Genomic DNA, 21,252 nt, shown 5'->3' with positions numbered 1-21,252 from the left:
CGCCCCCCTCCGCCCCTCTCTACCAGTCTGAATTCCCTGGCTGGAGTACGCGTGCGCTTGATCAGCTCCCTTTGAGCGCGAGCTAGGGCTCCTACCCCGCTCCTCTAACCCCGCCCGCTCTTTACCTACCGGCCGTAGCTAACCCGGTGGGCTCTAGGGGAGACGCTCGCGCGCACGCGCACACGACACGGAACAGAGCCCCAGACATCGAGGGGAGTAAGAAGCATCGGAAGCGGCGATAGAGGAGGAAGAGGTGATGTGTTTGTGTGTATGTCTCTGTTCTACGGTGTGGCTTGTCGGGGGGCTGGAGGAGTCTTGAGAGAGGGCGAAGAAGAAACAAAAAGTCAGTCTCCCTCCTTAAAAGCCTCTAGTCTGGTAAGGGTCCCGGGCTGTTTGGGGCGCTGGGAGAGGAGGAGGAGGCCGGGGGGCGTGTCTGGGATCTGGCTTAGAGATGAATGGGCCAGGGATGAATGGAGGGAGACAGCGGCGGCCAAAAGCCTGTTCCCAGTAAACGTCCGAGTGGGGGCCCGCTTGACCGAGGCCGGGTGAGTGCCATCACCAGTAGATACTGGAGGAATCTGAACTGGGAATCTTTGGCGTTGTCGCAGCTGCTGTCGTAGTGACGGATTAGGCGGAGAGAATTAAGAGCCAGAAAGTGGGGAAGGGTAGATTTGAGGATGAGATGCATTTTTTCTTTTCTTTTTTTGTTTGGGGGGAGTAGCAACTTTGGTAGCAGATGGAGGATTATGAGCCTGGGAAGGTGAGGAAGATACTAGGGGAAGACCAGGAGACAGTTGACAAAGGACCGAGTAATCATTTAAGTGAGATTGAGGCTACTGAAAGAGAAGATAGCTTCGGGTGTGGGAAGTTTAAGGTTTCGGTGTTTGTATTGATGGAAATTGGGTGGGGAAAAGAGTGGATTTGATTTTTAGGTTCAGATGGGGTGTGATGTGTGTCGACTGGATCAGAGCGAGGAATATTTGTAAATGTGTTAGATTCAAGGGGATTGAGAGGTGTTATTTGGAAAGGGGCGGTGTGTGTTGTGTGACTGACATGTTGGGGATGGCAAGGAGATAGCGTGATAGGGTTCGGGTGAAAGTGAGGTGGTTTCGTTGTGTGGAAAGAGGTTTTGACTAAAGAGTGGTGAAACATTTATGTAGTGGGGTGTGGGTGGAAGCCCTGCACGTGTGTATCTCCATATCTCGGGAGTTGAAAGATGTTAAAATGAGGCTGAACCCCAAAACAGATGCAAGTAGTATACCTTATTCCATTTTAATAGTTACTGCTGCGGCAGTTATATGAATAGCTTTTGAGTGCTGAAAATCTGTTTAGTAATGGTTGCATCCTATTTTTTGGAGGCTTTGTTACTGTTTTTCATACGTAATAAGTTTGAATATCAAGAGAACTTTTTATTTTATTGAGTTTATTGGTACTTTTTACGTATACTGTACAGTTACATTCATCACTGGCATCTTGTACCTTCACATGACAGGTCTTGGTTTTCATTTTTTCTCATACCCCTGCCCTCCCTTCACCCTGTCCTCCCTTCCCTATTTACAAAAACTTTGTTTCCATTTTCTCAAGAGAACTTTTTTTTTTTTTTTTTTGGGTACCGGGGATCGAACTCAGGTCCTTGCGCTTGCGAGGCAGGCCACCGAACCGCTGAGCTAAATCCCCGGCCATCAAGAGAACTTTTGACAAGGTCCTAGTATATAACGCAGAGCCGCAGGTGTCTTCTCGAAACCTCTATTCTTTGGATTGATAAATTTAAAAATTGTTTCCAGTCAACAGTCCCAAGGAACGATACTTTGCATTAAAATGTAGCTAAAATGTACTAAAGCTTATTTTGAGTGCTTAAAAATTACACATGATATTTTTGGTCATTTTGAATTTATCTTGTTTGAAAATTGGCATTTGCTTTTTTTGGTTTGTTTGTTTTGTTGTTATTTTTGGTACTGGGATTGAACTCGGGTCCTTGCGCTTTCGAGGCAGGCTGCGCTGCGGCACCACTGTGCTAAATCCCCTGCCCAGCACTTGCTTTTTGATGTGATTTTAAATTACAACAGATTACTTGGACTTTTTGTCCAAGTACATTGTTTCTGGTAAGGATATTTTGTGACTATATCATTCTGTTCTGGGTCAAGATTTATTATGGATTTCTTACTTTTCATGATTATTTTTATTTTTATTTTATTTTATTTTTTGAGTTTATTGGTACATTTTAGGTATATAGTACAGTTACATTCATCATTGGGATCCTGTACCTTTACATGATAGATCTTGGTTCTCATTTTTTCCCCATACCCCTGCCCTCCCTTTGCCCCCTCCTCCCCTTCCCATTTACAAACATTTTATTTCCATTTTTTCATTTTCTCATATTTTTTTCTTTTCCCTTATTACCTTTCCCCTACCCTTCCCACTCCCTACACCTTTAGCCCTTTTCTCCCTATTTCACATTGTCAATTATCTCATTCATGATTATTTTTACAAACTTTACCATCATGTATTGAGTTCTCTTGGAAATGTTACAAATTTGAGAACATTTTTTCTATTCTGTTTTGATATTGGAAAGAATGTAATATTTTTGTGGCTACCTATAATTTGAATACAAAAGTTAGTCTGCCAGATTGAGGTGAATACTGTGTTTGTGTGTGTAGCGGGGGGAGAGCAGGAGGGAGATTACCTTCTTTGAGTGGAAGGCATTCGAGTATAGAGGCTAGAAAATGTAAGCATGGCGTATTTGGGGACTGGAATGAGATAAGGCTGGAATTTTAAGGCTGAAGTGAAGGACTAGACAGCTTTGCCTTCAAAACATTTGTTTTCTTTTTTGGAGGCATGGACTTGCTGTAGATTCAGGCTGCTCTTGAACTCACCATGTAGCCCAGCTGGCCTTGAATTTGGCAATCCTCCTGGCTTAGCCTCTCAAATGCTGGGATAGCAGGCAAGTGCATCACCATGCCTGGCTCGACATTCTTGAAAGCCTTTTCTGTTCCTCCTTTCTTCCTTTGGCTGGCATTATCCATTAAGCTAGATAAGGTATCCCTTTTTAGAGTTCCCACACTTAGTATGTAATCTTATTTACTGAACTTCTGTTAGGAGGCAGGCAGGAAAGGTATTTTCCTCCTTATAGTTGAAAGAGAAGGTGAAGCTCAGAAAAAGAAGAAACTCCCTAGTAAGTGGTAGACCTTGGAGTTCTGACTTCTAGACCAATGTTAATCCTTGTATCAAAAGTCTACATTTATTGATATTATTACTTTTTAGTGTTTCAGAAATTAGACTTCTGTGGTGTTGACTAAACCTTCTTCCTTCCATAAAGTAGAGGGATTTCTATTTTCACTAAGTTGTCCATTGCTTAGCAAGTGAATAATAAAGCCAATGGCTGTAAAGAACCATAGTAAATGCCAGGTGTGGTGGGCATGCCTGTAGTCCCAGCACTCAGAAGGCTGAGGCAGGAGGATTGCCATGAGTTCAAGGCCAGCCTGAGACTCTAGAAAAAAAGAATCATAATAAACCATAAAGAAAATGAGAACTGTATACTACTAACAGATTTCTAGTTGGGTAATTGAATTAAAAATAGTCTTGGAAGGTTTAAGTTTTTGTGTATATGTATTTGTAGGAGGAAGGATTGTGTGTAAGAAAAAAATACCAATACCTTTCCATTCTGTATCCTCTTACTATAAGCAGACCACTTCCAGATCCACTTGCAGGTATACTTGATTATGTGTCTTGGATAAAAACCAGAATTCATATTCATTCTCCTCCCCTCCAAAATATTTTTATAGCCCCAAGGGAAATTCTGTAAAGACACTCCTCATTTTTTCTACCCCTTTGCCTCTACCGTCTCTTATAGATTTACTTTTTCTGGATATTTCATAAGTGGATATAAGGTATAGATGATCTGTTATGTCTGGATTCTTTCACTTAGTGTGATTTTGTGATTCACCCATGTTGCAACATACAACAGTATGTGATTCCCTTTTACAGTTGAATAATATTTCATTATATTGATATGCCAGATTTTGCTTATTCATTAGTTCATGGGCATATTTGTGATGTTTTCATCTTTAAGCTTTTTTGAGTAGTGCTACTATGAATATTCATGTACAAGTTTTTGTATGAACAAAATTATTTTGGGTATCTGGAAGTGGAATTGATGGGTCATACAGTAATCCTGTATTTAACTTGAGGAACCACCAAGCTGTTTTTCCCAGTGGCTGCACAGTTTTGCATTTCCACCAACAACATATGAGGATTCCAATTATCTCTACAACCTCACCAATGCTTGTTGCTTTCTTGCTTTTTTAAAAATAGGCATCCTGGTGGGTGTTAAGTGGTATCACTGAGGGTTTTTTTTTTTTTTTCAAGAGTAGGAAATTTTATTGAGGGAGAGAGACAGGAGAGGACCCAGAAAGAGGGTTCCCTATCATTGAGTTTCTGATTTGCATTTCCCTAATGATTGATGTTGGGCATCTTCTCTTGTGCTTGTTGAATATTTGTATTTCTTCTTTGGAGAAATGTCTGTTTAATTTGTTAATTTTAATTTGATTGTTTTTTTTATGATTTGCAAGAGGTTTTTCTTTGTTTGTTTGTTTTTTGAGACAGGGTCTTGCCTGTTAGTCTAGCCCATGTTGGCCTCAAACTCATGGCAGTCTTTCTGCCTCAGCCTCCCGAGTGCTGGAATTACTGGCATGTGCCACTACGTCTGACAGAGTTATAAGAGTTTTTAAAAATCTGTATTCTAGATGAGATATGTGATTTGCAAATGGTTTATTTCATTCTAGAGTTGTCTCTATATTTTTTGATAGTGTGTTTTGAGGCACAAGAGTTTTGAAATTTGATGAAGTCCATTTTGTCTGTTTTTCTTTGGTTTCTTGAGCTTTCGGTTTTATATCTAGGAAATCATTGCCATTTCCAAGGTCATGACAATTTACTCCTGTATTTTCTTTGAAGAGTTTTATAGTTTTGGTTCTCATGTTTAAGTCTTTGATCCATTTTGAGCTCATTTTTGTATGTGACATGACTTAAGGATACAGCTTCTTTCTTTTGCAGATATATTAACTTTCAGTTTTTAAAAATGCTTGTTTATTTGTTTGAGACATGGTCTCTCTATGTAGTTCAGGCTGTCCTTGAACTCACTATGTAGTCCAGGCTAGCCTTGAACTCACAGTGATCCTCCTGCTTCAGCCTCCTGAGTGCTAGGATTACAGGTGCGTGTCACCATGCCTGATGGAATTTTTAAAATATAAAATACCCAATACACAAGTATTTAAATGTATATTACATAAAGATTGGGTTTGAATTTGAGATTCTCCTGCCTTAGCCTCCTTCATTTCTGGGATTACAGGTGTGCACCACTATGCATGGCTTCTAAATGCATTTTTGAAGATGATGTATTGTATTTGAAGTGTGGGGAAGTTTCAGAGGTCCTTATGAATCAGAGAGGTTTTCATGATCAGGAGGCCTCAGTATGTCTCAAACAGGAAACTTCAGTATGTGGAGCTAAATAATTGTTGCACTTGCGAGGCAAGCGGCGGCACCATTGAACTAAATCCCCGTCCCTACATAAGGTATTTTTAGATAAGAGTTTTTTGTTTGAAAATTGTATATGATTAAATCTTTGTTTAAAACTGGGGAATAAACAGTTTTGGTCTATAATTAATGTATAATTTAACCAGAAATTGGCATTAGATATATTTTAAAAGCAATCATACCTGTGTTATATTGTATATGATTGTTCAGATCTGTATCTAGCCAAATATTTTGAGCCAATTTCTTAACTAAAATGTATCAATACTTTACAGAGACTTTTCATTTGTAGTGTCAGCTATAATCACCCATGTATTATCCTGATCATTTAGGAATAATGTAAGATTATTTTATAATTTAGTTACTTGTAAAAATAAGAATTAAAATTGGCATAGCAGAATTGGTTGATAAATCTCAGCTTTTAGTTAAGCATAATTAGAATAGGGCCATTAATTTGTTTTTCAAACTAGGAGGTTTTTTTTTTTGTTGTTGTTTTATTTTTTGTTTTTGTACTAGAGATTGAACTCAGGGCTTTTGCACTAAGCTACATCTCCAGCCCTTCTTTTATTTTTTATTTTGAGACAGGCTCTCACTAAGCTGCTAAATTGCCCAGGCTGTACTTGAATTTGGGATCCTCCTGCCTCAGCTTCCCAGAGCTGGGATTATAGCCATATGCCACCATACCTGGCAGGAGTCATTTTAGAATAAGCATGGGAAAGTGTGCTGATTCAGCTCCAAGACTTATGAGATGATAGTTTAGCTCTGATTATGTCCACTGCTGCTCAAATAAATTTTTTTGTGTGCTGGGTATGGATCTTAGGACCTCCTACCTGCAAAGAAAGCACTGTACTACTGAGCCATCCCTAGTCCTAAGAGATTAAATTTTTTGTTCTTTGGGGCTACTGTGTGGCCTTTCCATTTAGTCTTTGAAGATTTCTTGCAAGAGATGAAAAACTTTTGTGTGTTTTGTTTTGTTTTATTGAGACAGGGTCTTCCTGTGTAGTTCAGGCTGATCTTGAACCCATAGCAGCCCTGCTTCAGCCTCCTGAGTGCTGGGATTACAGGCACGTGCACTGCTTAAATTTTAAACCTCTTGAAGATAGGTGGTTCATTTGCTAAGGAACTTTTTGTTTTGTTTTGTTTTGTTTCGAGACAGGGTCTCACTATGCAATTGAGACTGATCTGGACCTGCGTAGCCAGGCTAATCTCGAACTTGGAGCTGCCTCAGCCTCCCGAGTGCTGGGTTTACAGGTGTGCGTCATCACACCCAGCGCTAAGGAACCTTTTAAAGATATGGATAGTTACTCTGAAATTATTAGCCCAAGTGAATCATAGTAGGACATACCCAAGGTATTTGTAGGTTCTACCACTAGTTTAACAAATAATCATTGCATTCTTGCAGTGTGCCAATGTGGGCATGTTGAGAGTAGGTGGGAAAAGATTGCAGTGGAGGATGATGGATGGTCAATAAATAATTTTAGAGGAAATGATGATTAATATGAGGAAGAAAACTTAAAAGAGTGGTGGAATATTGGGGGAGGAGCTTCTGTAGCTCAGGTAACTAGGGAAGACTTCGTTGAGGAGGTGACTTTGAATGACAAGAGACCAGCTAGAATATATCCTGGGGGAGGGTCCAGGCAATGAAGGCAAAGACCTTAATTTGTGCTACCTCTTTTCACCATCTATTTCCCAAATGTCTGATATATTCTTTGAACAGTCTTCTCCCTCTCCCTCACCCCACCTCTCCCTCACCCTCTCCTCCACCCTCTTTTTGTGGTACCTTGGAATTGAACTCAGGGCCTTCCCACTGAGCTGCTTCCTAACCCCTTTTTGTATTTTGAGACAGAGTCTCACTAAATTGCTAAATTGCCCATGCTGGCTTGAATTTGAGATCCTGCTGCCTCAGCCTCCCAGAATGCTGCAATTACAGGCATGTGTTGCCAAGCTAAGCTAAACAGGCTGTTACTGAATGAAAATTCTTAGTGTCCTTTCTGTTGATTGAATTACATTGCAAGTTTTTTACTATTTAAAATGGATGAGTTACTACTTTTTGTTTCTAAGAAAACCAAAACAAAAATAGGTACATTCCTTACAAGAAGAGACTGTTCTTCAGTGGAAATGTTACTAGAGTAGGAGTCAGTTTGGATTATAGCCCTGCCTCAGTGTGATCTTGTGTGTCTGTTAGCACCCTTTTCCTTGTTATTAAAACAAAAGCCCTACCCCTACCTACTTTGCAGAGTTCCTTTGCTAACCAATGGGAAAATACCATTTGTAATGCATATGAAGTGTAATGTAGTCTATTAATATACTTTTGGAAAGGATCTCAATTGAGATATGTTCTTCCATCAATTTAAAGCTTTTATGTTTCTTCCTATCTGGTAAATTTTAGCACCAAATGTCTAAATTCATTGATTAATAAAGAGAGTTTGAGTTCTTAGAAAGTGACAGTTTGGTAGAAAGTATGTTGGATTTGAAGTTAGAAAACTAGAATTCCAGAATTCTCCTTTTCATTTAGCAGCTCTATAATTTAGGCAAGCCTTTAAACTTCTGTGAACTGTCCTGATTTTCAGAATTCCGGTTAATTCCAAGTATCTCTCAGGATTGTTGTTAGGAGTAATTGAATAAAATAGATGAATTATTTTTGTTGGTTCTAGAGGTCTTGCATTCAGGCTTTACCACTGAGTTGAATTCCCCAGCCCCACCCACAGTCCTGTGAAGTTCTTTTGAAAATTATAAAGCAGGGGTCAGCAAACATTTGGTGATAAAAGCCCAGATAGTAAATATTTTAGGCTTTGTGGGCCATAAAGTATCTTTTGGAATTACTCAACTCAGCTGTTATAGATGCCATGGACGATATGTAAATAAATGAATTGTGGCCATGTTACTATAAAACTTTAGTTTTGGGCACTGAACTCTGAATTTCAAGTCATTTTTATGTCACGAATGACTATTTTTTTACTCTTTTCAACCACTTAAAATAATAAAAACTTTTCTTTCTCACTGGATACACAAAAACAGACAGTGTGGTAGGGTTGGCCTAAGGGCAGTATGTAGTTTAGATGCTGCTGCTATAAAAGGATAGGCAGAATAAGGTGTTAATGGGAGAGGAGAAGTTAGATTTAATTGGAGATGAGAGGGTAAGTTTAAAGAAGATGGAGAAGATTTTAACACATAACTTTTTCACATAAAATGGGCATTTTTTAAATGGCCATTTTTAATTGAAGAAGTGATTTTGCTGAAGTAAAACAGGAAAATTAAAAACAAAGAAAAAGGTAGTTTTAGGTTATAAAATCCCACTGCCTGAGTTTGATTCCCAGTACCAAATATAGATAGATAGATAGATAGATAGATAGATAGATAGATAGATAGATAGATCTCCTTTTTTTTGGCAGTACTGGGGATTGATCGAACACAGGACTTTCACACTGAACTATATCCCCAACCCCTTTTTAAAACTATTTTTTAATTTTTAATGTGACAAAGTTTATTTGAAAAAGTAAAAGTGAAGAGTGAAGGAGAAACTGGCTCTGCAGAGTGAGTTTGGGCCAAGTAAAAGAGGAAGAAGCAAGATAAAAGTACACTCTGGGAGGATACAGGGTAGACTATTGTGAGGAAAGCCACAATAGCCTACGTTTTATTTAATTTTATTTTTGTTTAAGTTTTTCAGACAAGGTCTTGCTATATAGTTCTGACTGGCCTTGAACTCACTATGTAGCCCAGGTTGGCCTTGGATTTGAGATACTCCTCCTGCCTCCTCCTCTCTATAGGCATGTGCCATCATTTGTGATAGGATCTCATTATATTACTAAGTTTCCCAGGCTGGGCTCAAATTTGCACTCCTTCCGCCTCAGCCTCACAGATTGTTTAGGATTATAGGTATGTGCCACCACACCCCGTTCTATCATAGTCTTTAAGATCAAAATGTTTTATAGCAATTTTTATTTTCAAAGGCTTGGAGTAAAAATTACTCTCACACGCTGTATGTCAGCGTTTAAATTGGAATTGCCTTCTATAGAATTTAATTACACATAGAAGATAGTTTGTCAGCATTGTATAAAGATATACATGTATTATGTGCACTCTTCTGGATGTATTAATATTACTTTAATAAAAGTTTAAAGATGCAAATTTTCTTTGTTCCACCAATCTTATATGATAAAATATGCAATATTACTTACAATGGTAAGCAATTTGCCACAAAGTGAGAATGAGAATCTTATATGTAGTAAAAAGGAAAAATAGTATAAAATTATGACTATATAAAAAGCTTAATGGGTTGGGGATGTAGCTCACTGGTAGAGTACTTGCCTGGCATATATGAGGCTATGGGTTCCATTTCCTACTACTGCAAAAAAGAAAAGACCAAAAATCTTAGACAGGATGATTGCTTGTACCCAGGAGTTCATGGCCAGCCTGGGCAACATAGGAAAACCCCATCTTACACTAACAAAAATAATAAAAACTGTATATACTATAATTTTTTTGTGGTATTAGGATTGAACTCAGGAATTTCCCATGGAGCTAAATCCCTGTCCCTTTTTCTTTTTTATTTGGAGACAGTGGCTTGTTAAGTTGTTAAATTGCTTATGTGGGTTTGAATTTGTGAATCTCCCTTCTCAGCTCCACAGTGCTGGAATTATAAGCATGCACCCCTCACCCAGCCACCATAATTTTTTTTTTATGGAAAAAGGGAAAGAGAGAACATATATTTGCCTAAAGAGACTCTGAAGGGAGTGGGATATGTAGCTTATTAGTAGATCAGTTGCCTAGCATGCAGAAGCCCTTCCCAACACTGAGAAAAATTTTTATTACTTTTTTTTTTGATACCAGGGATCGAACTCAGACCCTGTGTTTGCTTTGCAAGGCAGACGTGGAGCCACTGAGCTAAATCCCTGGCCCTGAAAAAAAATTTAAAAGAGGAAAATGATATGAATGAATAATTCACACAGGATGAAAAATGAAAGAGACAATAAATATGAAAAGAACCTAAATCTTACTAGTCATCAAGAAAATTAAGAGTGACACAGAGCAAAGGAGATTAGCTTAATTCCCATTTATATGCAATCACATTGGTAATATTTCATACCCATCATATTGACAAAATTAATTATATTTAAAAAATCAATTGCCTAGTAATACTGTACCAAGTATTGGTAAGAACATTAAGAGAAAGAAACTCAGATGTTATTGGTGGACTATGAATTAGTGAAACCACTATGAAGATTAATTCAGCAACATTTAGTAAAATTAAAGCTTGTTCTGGGCGTGGTGATGCATGCTTGTAATTCCAGCACTTGGGAGGCAGCAGCAGCAAGATTGCCATGAGTTTGAGACCAGCCTGGGCTACATAGTGAGTTCAAGGCCAGCCTGAACTACAAAGGGAGAGCCTGTCTCAAAAAAAAAAAAAAGAAAGAAAGAAAGAAAGAAAGAAAGAAAGAAAGAAAGAAAGAAAGAAAGAAAATGAAATAGAAAAAAGATTGTTGTGTGGCATGATGGCATGTGACTGTAGTCCCATCTGTTGGACCACTCAGAAGACTGAAGCAGGAGAATTAATTGAGCCCAGGAATTTGAGACTTGTCTAGGGAACACAGAGAGACCATGCCTCTTAAAAAAATAAAAGGTTAAAGAAAAGAGAGCCTGGGGATGTAGCTTCATGGTAGAGTGCTTGCCTACCCTGCAGAAGACCCTAGGTTAGCATCCCAGAAGTGTAACAAACAACCTAAGGGAAGGGATAGAAATGAAATGGATGGGATACAGGGTTAGGAGTGAGCCTGCCCATTTATATTTTTCTTTGAATTTTGAGCTATTTGGGTTTTTTTGTTTCTTGTTTTTTGTTTTTTGAGGCAGAGTCTCACTATGTAGTTGAGACTGACCTGGAACTCACTATGCAGTCCAGGCTGGGCTCGAACTCACAGTGATCCTCCTGCCTCAGCCTCCCGAGTGCTGGGATTATAGGCGTGAGCCACCACACCCGGCTGAATTTTGAGCTATATATTATTTGTTTATTTACTTATTTTTGTGGTGCTGGGGATGGAACCCAGGGCCTTGTGGATGCAAGGCAAGTGTTCTACCATTGAGCTACAACTCCAGCCCCATATGTTATATTTTTAATAAATTAAAAATTATTTCTGACATTATTTAGCTCCTCCAAGGATTGTTTTCACTATGTAGCCCAGGCTGGTCTCAGACTCATAGCAATCCTCCTGCCTTAGTCCCCCAAGTGCTGGGATTACAGGTGTGTGCCACCATGCCCAGCTGTTTTGTCTTTTTCTTGATCTTTCCTTCTTTCCTTTTTCTTTTTGGTCTTTGGATACAGGGTCTTGCTATATAATGTAAGGTAGCCTTGAACTTACTACCATATGCAGCCCAGGCTAGCTTTGAACTTGCAGCAGTACTCTTACCTCAGTCTCCTGAATGCTGGGATTACATGTGTGTGCCACGATGGCCAGCTTTCATTATCTTTCTCTTCTGTATTTCAGATATTCTTTTTTTTTCTTTTTTCTTTTTTGGTACTGGGGATTGAACTTGGGTCCTTTCGCTTGCAAGGCTGGCCATTGAACCACTGAGCTAAATCCCCAACTACCTAATTTTTTTTTTCTTTGGTACTGGCGATTGATCAGGTATTCTTAAAATGAATGTCATCCAAGTCTGTTCACACAATATTTAAGAATGAGCTAGTGGTAGGGCTGATTGAAAGTTCTGTCCACTTGGGCAGGCTTTATTTTGGGGTTCATGGGTGGGCTGCTATTAATCTACTTAGAGAGTTCAAATGCCATAAGGCAGAGACCTTTGCTCTAAGATTCTCCAATTCTTCCCAGTTTTTTGAATTTGAATTCTGTTTCCAGGGATTTATTTCTTTTGGCTGGAGGATATATCATTTGTGCCATAATTCAGATCCTCAGCTTGGTATGGTGGTGCAGAGGTCTAATGCCCGTACTTTGGGAGGCTGAGGCAGGGAGATTGCAAATTCAAGGGCAGCCTGGGCAATTTAGCGATTTAGTGAGACAGTCTCAAAAAAAGAAAAAAGGAAAAAGAAAAAGAAAAATGGATTGGCATGTAGCTGAGGACAAAAGCACTGAGATTAGTCCCCAGTAGTAGGGAAAAAAACTCAGATCCTCAGTGTATCCTTGTTTTCAGCCTTTTTTTTTTTTTCATTTTGCCCTTGTGGGTTCAGTCTTCAGAGTACGGATTCTACCCTGCAAATCTGCTCCCTCCTGTGTTAGAACCTTATTCATTTCCATTACATATTTTAAGTTGTATCATCCCTTGATTTGTGTTATCAACTGGTTCTTTTCTGTTTGCTTTCTGCCAGAAATTGTTAAAATCTTTCATCTATCATACTGTTTCCCATTTCTATCACTGACTTATGATTTATCTTTTTGTAGTCCTTTATGTAAAGTCATTTTTCTGGATTCATGGAAGGAAAAAGTGATAAAGACATTGTTTACTTTCTTGAAGTAGAAGTCTACAGTGATACATCTTTTTCCCCATTGTTGGAGATTGAACCGAGGCCCTTGAGCATGCTACAAAAGTAGACTGAGCTACACTCCCAGCCTTCAGTAATATACCTTAACCTTGGATAAATTGTAGTCTCCTTGAGGACAAGGACTTATTTTTCTTCTTTGATTCTTGGATCTTGACACAGTGCTTGTAAATTGGTACTTTGTATATGTTTATTGGCATGAATATATGTATATGATAAAGAAAATAGTGGAAATTTTACTGTATAATTTTGACTTTATGCATTCTTTCAATTGCCTATTATAAAAAGGTAAAGAAATTCTTTGAAGCTGGGCATTGTGGTACACACCTGTAATTCCAGCACTGGGCTGAGTTCGGGCTAGCCTAGGAGGAATAGTGAGTTCAAGGCCAGTCTGAGCTACGTAGCAAGACTCTGTCTCAGAAAATTTTTTTTTGAACCGTTGTTGACAAAATATGTTCTTTTAATTGTATGTATGTTTTTCTTTTTCAGTAATGAAGATTGAACCCAGGGCTTTGTGCTTGCTGGGTAAGCATTCACCACTGAGCAACATCCCAATTCATGTTTAAAATTTAAAAAAACAAAATAATACTCCATTGTGTATTTTTTTCCTCATTGAGTTTATTGGTACATTTTACGTATACAGTACAGTTACATTCATTATTGGGATCTTGTATGTTGTGTATTGTTTTGAGACAGGATTTCACCAAGTTGTCCAGACTGGCCTTGAATTTGCAATTCTCTTTGCTTTAGTAGCTGGGATTACAGGTGTGGGCCACTGTGCTTGGCATGTGATTTTTTTTGTTTGTTTGTTGTTATTTTGAGATGGAGTATAACTACTGTATGGTGCCCTAGCTAGTTTGCAACTCTTGGGCTCAAGCAGTACATTTACCTCAGGCCCCTCAGTAGCTGGAACTATAGGTGTGTCCAACCATACCTGGCTTTACTGGTTTTATGTTGGATTTCCTATGGTTACGACTAAGATAAACTACAGGGAAAAATTTATTTTGAACTTTTAACTCAAATGCTCCAAGCATACATAACAAATGTATTGAAGGAGGAGTGACAGGACATAAATTTGAGAGATTTTTTCACTCTAATTTCAGTCTGAAGAGAAGTGCTTTTATAGTTGTCTTTATACATATTTCTAGGACTTAGATCAATGTAGTTACCATTTTATGAAGGAAAATAGATCACACATAGGTTGTGATATATAGCTGTGAACTTAATAGCTGTATGTCTGAGGCCTGATCTTTGTTTTTTAAATGTTTGCAGTACATAGTAATTAAAATCCTCATGGGGAGCTGGTATATACATAACACATCTTAATTCATTTTCATCCCCTTCCTCTTCCCTGCAGCCCCTCTCCCTCAGTCTCTTGCTTACCTACCCTTTTGCAAAAGATCTGTCTCCTGTTTCCTATTATCTTTTATTTTGCTCTTTAATTTATTTATATTTTGGGTTTTTCATATAAGAGAAACCATGTGATATTTAAGCTGTGTGTCTGATTTATTTCACTTAACATGGCCTCAAGGTGTATCTATTTTCCTACAAATGACTCAAATTTATCCTTGTTTTTGGCAAAGTAGTACTGCAGTGTGTGTGAATACTATATTTTCCCTATCAGTTCACATGTTGATGGACATATAAGCCACTTCCAAGATTTAGCTATTATGAGTTGTGCTGCTATAAGCATGGGTATACATGTATCACTTTAATATGCCATCTTTAACTCTTTCAAGAAGATACCTAGAAGGAGAATAGCTGGGTCAAATGGAATTTTTAGTTTTTGTTTTTTGAGGAATCTTCATGATGATTTCTATAGTGGTTGTACTAGTTTACATTCCCAACAGCAATGTAGAAGGATTTCTTTTTCCTGCATCCTCACCAGCATTTGGTATTTGATTTTGTGATGGTATTCTTTCTGGAGTAAGATGGAATCTCACTGTTGTTGTTATTCCCCCACTCCCGCTTTTTTTTGAGGCAGGATCTCCTATTTAGTTCAGGCTGACCTTTATCTCACTGTGTAGTCTAGACTGGCCTCAGACCTGCAGCCATCCTCCTGTCTTAGCCTCTCAAGTGTCAGGATTAGAGATGCGCATCATCATGCCCAGCTCTCAATGTTTTAATTTTCATTTCTCTAATGACCAATGATGTTGAACATTTCTTCATGCATTTATTGGCCATTTGTATTTATTTTGTATAGTATCTATTCATTTCACTTGCCCATTGTTTGATTGGGTCTTTTATTTTGAGGGGTCTAATTTTTTTGATTGCTTTATATATTCTGGATATTAGTCCTCTAAGGAATGGCTAGCAATATTTTTTTCTCATTTTGTAGGTTGTCTTTTCACTCTGTTGGTTGTTTCCTTTGCTGCACAGATACTTAATTTGATTTGACCCTATTTGTTCATTCTTGATGTTATTTCTTGTATAGTTGGGGTTCTGGTCACAAACTCCTTGCCTATTCCTATGTCTTCAAGATTTTACCTATTTTATCTTCTAGCAGATTAAATCTATGTTTTAACATTCAGTTCTTTTCGGGCCGGGGATTTAGCTCAGCGGTTTGGTGGCCTGCCTTGCAAGCGCAAGGTCCAGAGTTCAATCCCCGGTACCAACAACAAAAAAAACACATTCAGTTCTTTTTTTAAAATATTTAGTTCTTTGATCAGTTTTGATTTTAGTTAAGTATGTAGTGTGGATAGCCAGTTTTCCCAGCATCATTTTTTTAAGAGGCTAACTTATATCCAGCATGTGCTTTTGGCCCCTTTGTCAAAGATCAGATGGCTGAATATGCTTGGGGTTGTTTCTGCATCCTCTATTCGGTTCTATTGATTTATATGTCTGTTTTTCTTGAGGCCTGACTTTTGCAGACTTTCCACTGAGCCATGCTTCTACATTGTTGACTGTAGAGGAGATATATTCTAGTCACTGGAGTATATTTCTTTAGCAATGCCAACATTTTTTACTGAAATGCTTTTAAAAATGAATTATATAATTTTCTGCCCGCCTAAATAGAGTCTCCTGAAATCATTTAATATTTTCTGTTGAATAGTGTTTTAATACAGTGTTTCCCCTAGAGGATATTAAGAGATAGAAAATAAAAGCTTTGATTTATTGATTATTATAATCTATCAGGTACTGTGCTAAGTATTTTATGTATATTTTCATCAATCCTGTGAGATTTCACAAATGAAATAAAAAATGAATAAATCTAAATTATTTGTCCCAGCTATGCATGGTGGCACATGCCTGTAATGCTAGCACTCTGGGAGGTTGAAGCAGGAAGATTGCAAGTTAGAATCCAGCCTGGGAAATTAGCAACTAATCAAGACCCTGCCTTAAAATAAAAAATAAGAAAGGACTGGGGATGCAACTCAGTACAAGAATTCAAGCCCCTTTACAAAAAAATTTTTTGCCCCAAGGCAGAACCAAGATGTGATTCCAGTTTTCTTCCATCCCATAGACTGTGCTCCTGAATTCTTTATGGTCAAGAAACTATTGGATCTATGTTGAAAAGGTTCTAGGTAAATATTAGGGAAGCTTTTGGCCTGGTTTTTAAAATTCATCACCGTCATTATTGCTATTTCTGTGGTGCTGGGGATAGAACCAGGGCCTTGCACATGCTAGGTAATTGCTCTACTACCAGCCTCAAATTTATTTTTCTTGTTTAAATTATTATTATTTTACTTATTCTCTCTCTCTCTCTCTCTCTCTCTCTCTCTCTCTCTCTCTCTCTCTCTCTCTGTCTCTCTTTCTGTGTCTTTCTCTCTTTTTGAAACGGTCTCATTCTGTAGCTCAGGTTAACCACAAACTCATGGGGATCTTCCTGCCTCAGTCTCCCAAATGCAGGGATTACAGGCATGTACCACCACGCCGGACACATTTTATTGTTGCAGGCATTTTCCCTCCAAAACAAAGGTTCTTTTTTTTTGGTACTGGGGATTGAACTCGGGTCCTTGTGCTTGCAAGGCAGGCCACCGAACCGCTGAGCTAAATCCCCGGCCCCTAACCTTATTTTAGATTATTACCATCATCCCAAAAATATCTTTTATGCCCATTTGCAGTCGGCTCTTTTCCTGTACCCCATCCCCAGTCAATGAATAATCTCTTTTTTGTCTCTATAGATTTGTATTTTTTGGACATTTTTTTTTAATTGAGTTTATTGGTACATTTAGGGATACAGTACAGTTACATTCATTGTTGGGATCATGTACCTTTACATGGCAAGTCTTGATTCTCATTTTTTTCCCCTTACCTCTCTCCTCCCTTCACACTCCTCCCCTCCCCATCTACAAACACTTTATTTTCATCTTTTCATTCTCTCACATTTTTTTCTTTTCCCTTTTTGTTCTTCCCCTTCGTATCACACCTTCCCTATTGTTTGTTTGTTTTTTTGAGACAAGGTCTCACTATGTAGTTGAGACTGACCTGGAACTCACTATGTAGCCCAGGCTGGTCTCAAACTCACAGTGATCCTCCTGCCTCAGGCTCCCGAGTGCTGGGATTACAGGCATGCGCCACCACGCCCGGCTTGGACATTTCATATAAATGGAATCGTACAGTATGTGGGCTTTTCTGGTTTCTTTTACTTAGCGTAATGTTACCAGGTTTTGTCTTTGTCATATGTATTAATACTCCATTCCTTTTTATTGCTGAGTAATATTCCACTGAATGTATATGTGCTGCCTAATCGAGCACAATATTCCACTGAATGTAAACAACATATTTTTCAAATCTTATATTGTTTATACACGTTTGGATCATTTCTTTTAACTCTGTTGGATATTACTGCTAAGAACACTTGTGTACAAGTTTTGTTTTGTTATGTGTTTGGTGTTTTGAGACAGCATTCTGCCATACATTCCAGGCTGGTTTTGAACTCACTATGTAGCCCAGGCCAGCCTTAAACTAGCAGAGATCCTCCTATCTCAGCCTTTCAAGTGCTGGGATTACAAGCAAGTGCTGGAATTACAGGTGTGCACCACCAAACATGGGTTATGTATAAGTTTTTTGTGTGTAGATTTTGTGTGTGTGCACACACTCATGTGTGGTATTAGGGATTGAATTCAGGGCCTTTGCACTGAGCTACATCCCCATCCTTTTAAAAAAATTTTATTTTTCAACAGCACCTTGCTAAATTGCTAAATTGCCCAGTCTGGGCTCAAATTTACATTCCTCCTGCCTTAACCTCCCACAGTGCTGGGATTACAGGAATGCAACATGGTTTAGTCATGTTTTTATTTCATTGGGTAGAGAGTATCATATAGTAACTGTTTAACTTGCAATATGGTAACTATTTAACTTGCGTATTGACAATGGTGCACCATTTTATACTGTATTCTCATCAGCAGTGTATAAAGATAATATTTTTTCTGTATCCTTGTCAGTGTTTTCTTTCCTCTCTTTTCCCCTGGTACTAGGAATTGAATCAAGGCCTTGATATGCTAAGCCAGCTCTGTACAGCTGCCCTACAACCCCAGCCTTTTTATTTTTTATTTTGAGACAGGGTCTCCCTAAATTGCCCAGGCTATTGTATAATTTATGATCCTCCTGGCCCAACCTCCTGAGTAGCTGGGATTATAGCATGAGATTACAGATGTACAGTATTATACCCAGCCTTTTTAGACTGTTTCACTATCTTTTTAAAAATTATCATTATTATTATTATTACTACTATACAGGGGATTGGATCCAGGGCCTTCACACCGAACTATGTTCTTAGCACTACCCCCTTCTTTTTGAGACAGGGCCTTGCTAAGTTACTGAATTGCTGAGGTTGGTCTCAATCTCACTATCCTCCTGCCTCAGCCTGCCAGAGTGCTAAGATTATAGGCCTTGAGGTCTGTTCATTCATTTTGGTTTTGGTTTCCATTTCTTTAATGAAGTTTTCTTGTGCTTACTAGCTGTTTATATACAGTAGTTCTTCCCTTTATCAACAGAGGATACATTCCAGGACTCAGTGGATATCTGAAACTATGAATAATACCAAATCCTATATAAATGGACTGTATTTTTTCTGTACATATAAAATTTAACTTATAAATTAGACACAGAGATTAACAACATAACTAAAAACAAAGTAGTACAATTATAACACTGTAATATAATAAAAGTTATGTGAATATGGTCTTTTTCTTCTTGGAATTTTCCATTTAATATATTTGGACTGGTTGACTTCAAGTAATTTACACTACAGAAAATGGGGGGGGGCTCCTCTTCTCCTCCTCCTCCTTTTCCATTTAATATTTTTGGACTGGTTGACTTCAGATAATTTACACTACAGAAAATGGAAGCTGGTGAGTTCTTCTTCCTCCTCTTCCTCTTCCTCTTCTTCTTCCCTTTCCTTCGCTTCCTCTTCTTTCTCTCTTCCTCTCTTCCTTCTTTTCCTTTCTCTCTCTCTCTTCCCCATCCCCCTCTCCTCTCTCCCTCTCCCTCCCCACCCCTTGTTTTCTTGAGACAGGATCTTACTATGTAGTTCAGGCTTTCGTGAAATTCACAGTGATCCTCTTGCCTCAGCCTCCCAAGTGCTGGGATTATAGGTGTGTACCACCATGCATGGCTTATATCTTCTTATATATTCTTGTTACCTGTCCCTTATGTATCTGATTTATGCAATTTTCCCTTGTCCCTTATATATCTGATTTATACAGTTTTCCCCCCAGCTTGTAAATTGTCTTTTTCCTTTCTTAAAAAAAAATCCCTCATCTTCTTTCTTTCTTTTGTCCCCCACTTCTTTTTTGAGACAGGGTCATTTTGCTCTATAAATCAGGCTAGCCTTTATCTCACTTTCCCAGACTGGCTTCTAACTTATGGCAATCCTCCTACCTCAGCTTCCATAGTGCTAAGATTCCAGATATGAGCTGTTTTGCCCAGTTTGCTTGCTCACTCTTTTCTTTCTTTTTCTTTTTTTCTCTCTCCCTCTTTCTTGCCATTTTGTTTTATTTTGAGATAGGGACTCATGTAGTTCAGGCTGGTCTTGAATTCACTGTGTAGCTCACCCTGGTCTTTAACTCTTGAGTCCTCCTGCCTCAGCCTCCCCAGTGCTGTCATTACAGGCATGTGCCAGTAAGCCCAGCATCACTTGATTATTTTCTGATTGGGTGTTTTATTTTAGAGGTCTAATTTTTTAATAGTGTTCTTTTTTATTTTTATTTTTTTGGCACCAGGGATTGAACTCAGGTCCTTGTGCTTGTAAGGCAGGTGCCGGAACCACTGAGCTAAATCCCCAGCCCTGGGGGTCTAATTTTTTTGAGTTCTTTATATATTCTTGATATTAGTCCTCTGTCTAGGGAATAGCTAGCAACATTTTTTCCCATTCTGTAGTTTGTCTTTTTACTGTGTTGGTTGTTTCCTGTGGTGTGCAGAAACGTTTTAATTTGATATGATTCATTTTGTTGATTCTTGCTGGTAATTATGCAGTCATAGTTTTGTTTAGAAAGTCCTTGCCTGTGCCTATGACTTTAAGAGTTTTACCTGTTTTATCTCCCAACAGGTTAAGTGTTTCTGTTTTAACATTTACTTCTTCGATCGATTTTAATTTAGTTTAGCACATGGTGAATGAGATGGGTCTAGATTCAGTGTTTTGCATGTGGTTAGCCAGTTTTCCCAGCACCATTTATTAAAGAGGCTATATTTTCTCCAGTGTATGTTTTTGGTCCCTTTGTCAAAGATCAAATAGTAGAATGTGGTTGGAGTTGTTTCTGCATCTTCTGTTCTTTTCCATTGATCCTCATGTCTTTTTTTGTGACAGCACAACTCTCGATTCTGATATTAACACAGATATATTCTAGTAGCACTATCTGGTCGGCAAATTGTTGGGAGTTTTTGTGGAAGTCTTCATTTTTCCTCATAGTACTTTCATTTAAGTAGTAAATCTTGTATTTAATGCTTCCTTAATATATCCTGAGTGCATTCTTCCTGCCACTATTTTTATTGAAGCCTCATCATCTTCTTCCTGGATTATTGTAGTAGCTTTTTAATTAGTCTTATTTTACATTATATGGATAGAAGTTCCTTAGTGACTATTTGCTTTTCTGTCCTCAGCTACCTGCTTATAATATGCAGGTAAACTGCCCATGGAACTGGATGAGGCACTTAGGTTCATATGCTGAGGTTCATCTCCTTGCTGCTGACCAAATTAAAGGAGGCTGTATATTTTGGGAAAAGAGAAAAAAGATTTATTCAAGGCTAGCCCGTAGGAGATGGAAGGGCCCGTTTCCCCTAAATCACCATCTCACCATGTA

The 21,252-nt window shown here is 38.4% G+C and overlaps 1 protein-coding gene across 7 annotated transcripts in view; it reads left to right on the top strand.

The window, feature by feature from the left end:
• The window catches only part of Wnk3 (WNK lysine deficient protein kinase 3), a 210,387-nt gene that overhangs the window by 1,051 nt on the left and 188,084 nt on the right, over positions 1-21,252 (top strand). For 2 of the 7 annotated variants that reach the window (XM_010610744.2, XM_010610743.2), the window contains exons 1-2: positions 7-253; positions 13,499-13,534. The exons of 1 other annotated variant lie outside the window; for it this stretch is intronic. The gene's annotated coding sequence lies outside the window, so the exon portion shown is untranslated. Of the gene's footprint in view, positions 1-6; positions 254-323; positions 376-13,498; positions 13,535-21,252 lie in introns of those variants that run through there. 4 more of the 7 variants (XM_010610742.2, XM_033760393.1, XM_010610741.2 and 1 more) reach the window with 4 other exon arrangements.

This window comes from Fukomys damarensis, unplaced genomic scaffold, assembly GCF_012274545.1.
Source record: "Fukomys damarensis isolate Sample0158 unplaced genomic scaffold, DMR_v1.0_HiC HiC_scaffold_39, whole genome shotgun sequence".
Classification (NCBI taxonomy): Eukaryota; Metazoa; Chordata; class Mammalia; order Rodentia; family Bathyergidae; genus Fukomys; species Fukomys damarensis.
Note: the sequence above shows the minus strand (reverse complement) of the source record. Positions and strands in the feature narration are given on the sequence as shown.